The sequence below is a fragment of the Coregonus lavaretus genome, assembly GCF_964263955.1.
Source record: "Coregonus lavaretus genome assembly, chromosome: 3".
Taxonomy (NCBI): Eukaryota; Metazoa; Chordata; class Actinopteri; order Salmoniformes; family Salmonidae; genus Coregonus; species Coregonus lavaretus.
In genome coordinates this window covers 13,225,289-13,232,499 of record NC_139990.1, presented here as the reverse complement: position 1 = coordinate 13,232,499, position 7,211 = coordinate 13,225,289, and the positions used below count along the sequence as shown (strand labels likewise).

At 40.9% G+C, this 7,211-nt stretch overlaps 1 pseudogene across 1 annotated transcript; it reads left to right on the top strand.

Annotated features, from left to right (window-relative positions):
- The first annotated feature begins 1,906 nt into the window (after positions 1-1,906).
- LOC311122609 (la-related protein 7-like) lies at positions 1,907-6,548 on the top strand (annotated as a pseudogene). Its single transcript has 3 exons — positions 1,907-1,983; positions 4,693-4,796; positions 5,648-6,548. The product of its transcript is annotated as a la-related protein 7-like (transcript).
- The last annotated feature ends 663 nt before the right edge of the window (positions 6,549-7,211 follow it).

Genomic DNA, 7,211 nt, shown 5'->3' with positions numbered 1-7,211 from the left:
TACATTTCTTAGTCAACAGGCTGGATAACTTCTCTACTCCTTCCCTTTGTTCCCTCATCCATCCTTCCATCCAAGCTAGAAGATTCCTGCAAAAAAAAAAAAGAGAATCAAGAATATAAAGGGCAGTTGAGACGTGTAACGTTAGAGTGTTGAGGGGAGCAGAGATAGGCAAAAATGCACAAAAAATAAAAAATCTTCACATCCATATTGGGGGATACGAGTTTCAAGAATTAGGCTAGCATACTGTCTCAAACACACACACACACACACAATCAATGTGTCCTATATGTGTATTCATGTACCATCTCTCTCTCTCTCTCTCTCTCTCTCTCTCTCTCTCTCTCTCTCTCTCTCTCTCTCTCTCTCTCTCTCTCTCTCTCTCTCTCTCTCTCTCTCTCTCTCTCTCTCTCTCTCTCGCTCTCTCTCTCTCGCTCTCTCGCTCTCTCTCTCTCGCTCTCACACACACACCAATACACACACAAACACACACACAGCTAGCATGACACAATGTTGACATGATGACAATATTTTCTATAAGTTATTGTGATCATAATCATCATCTCTCTCCCCCAATTTCTCTCTCACACAGAAGACACACACATCACTAGCAGAAAAGCTAGCTAGCTACAACCAATGCCTTCAACAGGTAAAAATGAAAATATACCATGTCCATGGAGGATTAGCCAGAGAGCTAACATTAATAGCTAGCTAAAATTAGCCAGCTAAGTTAGCTAGCTAGAAAATCTTTCCTTGACATTATTCTCCCCAACAAACTACCGCTTTACGTACAAAAGTAAAACAAGAATGCAGGAGAACAGGGACGAACACTTAGCAGTCAAATCTTTCAACAAATTTTTTTTGTAAATTGTCATTGTCATTGTTTTCCAGCTGTGTTGTTGTGTAGCCTACCAGGAGCTCTGTCCCAACTGCTGTATGGGAATGTTGACCTATGTGCTTGAGCAAGCAGGCTGCCTGCAAGCAGAGATATATTACTGCGGGTCTATTGCTTCGCGTGAGTCACAGATTCCAATCCAAGTTTAAGCTTGAACTGATATGCCTACCTTCTTATTTAGCTACTGAAAATAAAATAGAATTACTGTGCGTATTATGTTAATTGCTTAAAAGCTTTAAGATAAAATATAATAGTCATAATTTCAGGGTCAAATTCAAGTGCAATAATATTTGACAAATTATTAATGGCAATAAATGTGATAAAAATTGGGTTCAGTAAATCCTGGTGGATTGTAGTATGATATTGAAATAAAAGACACAGGCCTACGTGTTATTTGTTAAATTATGAAAACAGTTAGTAATAAAATAACTTCAAAACAGCATTCAGTGGAACATAAGCAAATGTGCAGCACAATAAACAGTGCAGTTAGCTAACACAGATAAAAGCTACCAGACATCATTAATTAAACAACCATTGTTTTATTGTACTGCAGTTTTACTTCATTTTAATGGCAGTGCATATTTGTAAGGGTATCCTGTATTATTGTGCATGTTTATCTTACATGCTGGTACCCTAGAACAAATGTTATGGAAGTGAATGTGCACTTTTCAATTGGGTGGAGTGCAACTACCGAAACCACTGCCATAGCCTGTAGTAAAAGCAAAAGCATTTCTAGCATCGGAGATTCTCTTAATTAGGGACCATCTTCAATAGCTATAGGACCACCGCAACTGTCGCACATTTTAGCTTAAATGACCTAGCAAATTCCATGACTTTGGGGTGAAATATATCACATTTCTTTGTTTTTCAAAACCTGCTGAATAAAAACATAAAATGGCCCTACTCCTGAAAAAGTTAATTGAGCCAGAAAAGCTGAAGTGGAATCGGCTGGGCACCATTAGCCGGAGCCTAGAATAATATGATTCTGCTGGACTCAGGAAGAGCTCGGCCCGCATGAAGTCCCCCCAAGTCCGAGTCCATGCTGAGTCCCCCGAGTCTCGGATTAGGCCCGAGCCCAGCGTGGTGACTGGGTACAGTTTGCCACGAGAGCCTAACTTGCTTTGGTGCACTCTGCCAGCTGTTGTTTGCCAATTGTGCTAAACTGAATTATGCAAACCTTGCTGAAAAATAACATTACTCCAATTTGTATAATTGTAATGGTTCTAGTGTCTTATATGCAATGGGTGCATGGCCCACAAACACTATGCACATGTTTATATAGATTGATGTCTATTAATTGAGAAGCATTTAGATAACTGGTAAGTAGTTCAGTCAGAATCCAACCAAAAACCAGATATCAACGTCTTAATCTGGTTGTGATCTGGTTATAAGATGTCCCGACAGCCAGTAAAAGACGTCTTTATCACGTCGTATGCCCACTGGGATATAGTGAGCAATATGTTTGGAACATCAAATCACAATAAAATCACAGTATCGAATCATAATACATATGGAATCGTGAGAATAGTGAGAATTGCAATACATATTGTATCAGCACCTAAGTATCGTAATATTGTCGTATCATGAGGTCCCTGGCAATTCCCAGCCTTAGCTACTAGGTGTGTTGATGAGTATGAGTTCACACCTTTAATTAATAGGTAAGAGTCGTCATTCACAAGAATGAGCTTGTGCCGTGTATCAAGTGTATCAACAACTGTTTGCCAACTATCCCCAATCAGACTAGGACTAATATATTTCATGTGTCAAAAAGGAAACCTGGCCAAGAAAAGCATATTCAGTCACGTCAAAATAAAACTTTGGCGGTGTTCTGGCAGTTCTGTCTACAAAGCAACATGTCTGCTGAATAGAAATTGGTTCAGGAATAGAGAGGTGCTGATGAGGACATTTGGGGGATATTTTACAAGAAAAAAACTAAATATGTAATCGCTTTCATTAGATGTATTTTGACCCCCCCACCAAAGAAACACTAACCACTTTCCCATGCACCAAAAAAAATAATAAAAGAATGGTGGATGAAATGTGACATTAATAATGTTTAGACTGGTGAGATCAAGAAAAGCCGTGACATCAAAGTGTTGTCATCAATATATTCAGGATGTGGGATCACTTCTAAAAGACGTAAGTTCCTTTAGCTGATGGAGGATCAAGCTTATTTCAGACTTAGAGGGAGATCCTGCCGAGTCTTAGGAGACCAAAGTGACAGAAGTAAAAAAAATCATCCCAAATCCCTACCTTTAATTACAGCTAGAAGGATAACGAAGGAGGAAGGATGGGATGAACGAATGAGAGAATGAGAGAAACGCATGGAGGAGAAGGCATTTTTTCCATCTACCTCACACTTTCCATTTCCCTCTCTTTTCCCCTTTCCCTGTTTTCAACATAGTGTATGTAAACTTCTGACCCACTGGAATTGTGATACAGTGAATTATAAGTGAAATAATCTGTCTGTAAACAATTGTTGGAAAAATTACTTGTGTCATGCACAAAGTAGATGTCCTAACCGACTTGCCAAAACTATAGTTTTAATGACTCCAACCTAAGTGTATGTAAACTTCCGACTTCAACTGTATATGTTGTTCTCTAGAGTGCATAAAAATAACTCTGACGATTTAAGAATATGTACGTTGGATGGTGTCCATATTGATCGTGTCCCTGCTTACAAATATCTGGACATCTGGATATATGAAAAGCTGTCTTTTAAAAGCATATTGATGAGTTAGTTAAGAAGCATGAGAATAACAATGTGCAATAGAAATAGTTCCTGGCTCTCGCTAAATAGTAGCAGATTATTCAGTCGACGTTCCTATCGGTCCTAGACTATGGCGGCATCATCTATATGAACACAGCTGCCACTTCATTAAAGCCGTTAGATGCTATGCTTTATTACGGATTACAATTTTAGTACTCATCACTGCATTCTCTATCAGAAATTTGGTTGGCCCTCTTTGATGTCACATAGGTTGATACATTGCTATGTTTTGATTTATAAAGCCCTTTTGCAAAAAGTCCCACTGTACCTAACATCTTTAATAAACTTTATAAATACGAGTTACCACACCCGGCCACAGGGATGGCTAACTCTGGAAATTCCATAGGTCTCTACTGAGTTAAGAAAATCAGCTTTTAGTTTTCTTACACCTTCTTTGTGGAACAATCTTCAAAACGTTCTTAAATTTGATGTTTTGTTGCCTCTAGGGCAATTCAGAAAGCTGATTGAGGACTTTACTACTGATGAATTTCCTTTTGCTTGCATTTTGTATTCATATTTTTCATGTGTGTATTTTATGTAATTTATGTAATTCAGGGCTCATCTATCAAATAGACCTTGGTCTCAGAATGTCTCCCTGACAAAATAAAGGTTCAATAAAATGTGGGACGCAGCCTAAAGGATGTCCCTGAACAGCATATCAGTTGGTACAATATGTGTTTCCTATGGGGTTTATCATTTAATTCCTATGGCCTTTCACAGCAACAGCCTAGGAGCCTAGAATCAGGTCAGTGAAAGGTGAGAATAGCAGTACCTCCTCCTCTTTCAGATCAACTCAACCACATCATATACCCATGGTACAGATGTAAACAGCGAAAGGCCAACTAATTTCAAACCAGATCCCCTGACTAGTAGGTGAGCAACATTGTTTGTGTCTCTTTTCCGATGTGTACCCTTTCCATTTCTTTGATTCAAGCAATGTGATAAAGTGAAATCGATTAGATCCTAGCTGCATTCAAAGACAAAAGGAAGCAGTTATCTCTAAGAATGTCGCGCACACCTCCTCGATCAGGCAGGGACACACTGTACCGTACTGTACGGGTCCCGATTCCCACCTCTTCACCAAGAGGAGTCTGGGCAATGGAAGTGTTCCGCCAGCCGAGGGAACACAGCAAGGTTAATTGGAGCCACTTGTTTCAGCGCGGCGACACATAAAACCACACACACACACACACACACACAGGTAATTGAGGTCCACAGGCGCCCGGCCTGCCTGTTGGATCGGAAACGTTGCTCTCTTAACCAGCTCAGCTCACCGTGACAATCAGAGACGTCTACTGCTGAGCTACAGAAAAAAGGAGGGAAAGAAAAGGGGGAAGAAAATACAAATGTTTAAGAGCAGGAAAGAAAATAAGTGTTAAAGAGGGGGATGATTGTGTTCAAGAGCTGGGGCTTGATAGACAGATAAGAAAAGAAAAGCCAACAAGTATTAAGCTTTATTACCTCTTATAAGCATATATGAGCCTTTATAATGTCTTATTATGATCCAATTCCTAGGCTGGTCCTGAAATATTCTGAGAGCCAGTAAAGCCATTCTGTATAGTAGGTTATAGTAAACCTCTATCCTATGCAGGATGCACTGTCTGTCCTATACAGTGGCTTGCAAAATAATTCACCCCCCTTGGCATTTTTCCTATTTTGTTGCCTTACAACCTGTAATAAAAATTGATTTTTGGGGGGTTTGTATCATTTGATTCACACAACATGCCTACCACTTTGAAGATGCAAAATAAAAATGTTTGTTAAACAAACAAGAAATAAGACCAAAACAAAAAACTTGAGCGTGCATAACTTTTCAATACTTTGTAGCAATTACAGCTGCAAGTCTCTTGGGGTATGTCTCTATAAGCTTGGCACATTATTGCCCATTCTTCAAGGAAAAACTGCTCCAGCTCCTTCAAGTTGGTTGGGTTCCGCTGGTGTACAGCAATCTTTAAGTCATACCACAGATTCTCAATTGGATTGAGGTCTGACAACTGATTGCAAGTTGATTGCAAGGGCACTGAAAAATTAATCTGTCGTTGAGGTCAGCATAGGGGGAACTAAAGTACGACGGCAGCGTCCAATTGGAGACGATCCGAAAGATGTAGACAACCGAATAGTCTATGTGGAACTTCTGCCCAAGAAAGTAACACACGACTGGCTAGAACGAGTGTTTACCAAATGTGGAAATGTGGTTTACGTCAGCGTGCCGAGATACAAAACCACGGGACACTCCAAAGGGTTCGCCTTCGTTGAGTTTGAGACTGAAGAGGAAGCACAGAAAGCCATAGAGATGCTGAACAACCCTCCAGAGGACGCCCCCAGGAAACCTGGCATCTTCCCAAAGACCAAGAACAGGAAGCCTATCCCCAATCCACCCTCCCTGAACACCACGCTAGACGAGGAAGAGGAGAAGAAGAGGAAGAGGAGGAAGAAGAAGTCCAGGGGGAGCACCAAAGAGGATGCCCCGTCACAGGCGGAGACAACAGTGGGCGGGGCCAAAGAACAGGAAATAGAATCTGAGTCTAAGCCCTCTGACAGGAAAAGGAAACGCAAGGCCGAGGGTCACGTCCGCTTCAAGACTCCAGTTGAGGCCAAGGCCATCATTGACGCTCGCACCGAGCTGCAGAACAAACACAGCTGGCAGCTGGAGATCCTCTCTGGCGACCATGAACAAAGGTACTGGCAGAAGATCCTGGTGGACCGCCAAGCTAAGCTGAACCGGCCCAGAGACAAGAAACGAGGAACAGAGAACCTAATTTCCAAAGACGAGAAAATCATCATAGCCCGAGCCAAGGAGGCCACTAAGCACATCCGCTTCATGGAAGACTGATCAAGACTGTCAAGTTCTACTGTGCGTCCTTTTTTTTCTGAATCCTTTTCTTCCCTAAGAGTTTATTGAAATGTCAGCCATTTTGTCATTTTGTCACGAGAATTTATATCTCTAATTCAACCTAAGCTTGAATCATTACCAGGGGTTGTAAGGCTCTGGTTTTAATCATAAATTATTCAAGGTCCACAACCAGCAAGAATTATCTGTATTTTTATTCATGGGGGGCTCTGGCGCCAAAAACCCATACATACTGTTTTATACCCCTTGACACACAAAGGCACTTTGCTCCGCCCACCTTTAGGAGGCTTTCTTAAACAGTTTCCGCAGTCTCCTTCACCCTGGAATGTTTAGTCCCGCCCCCCTCTGTTAGTGGGTTGCCACTACATTATAACTCTTAACACTGTTCACACATTTATACTGTATTTGGGGTGAAATCCTTTAGTCATTATTCTTAAAATACAAATTAATCTAACAATCCACCCCTTTGACTAAATGTTTTCACATTCAGGATAAATGTATTTTACAAGCATGATTAATCTCAGAGATTACGTCAGAACTAATAAACATTTCATCCAATTGCGGTCTTTCAGGGTCCAAATCCTCGTCATCCACCAAGCCTGGAAGATCGTTTTTCACATTCCCCTGGTCAGAGTCCGGAGTCAGTCCATCTCTCATCATTGTTTAGATACTGTATTTCACCAACGCCTGACTCACCA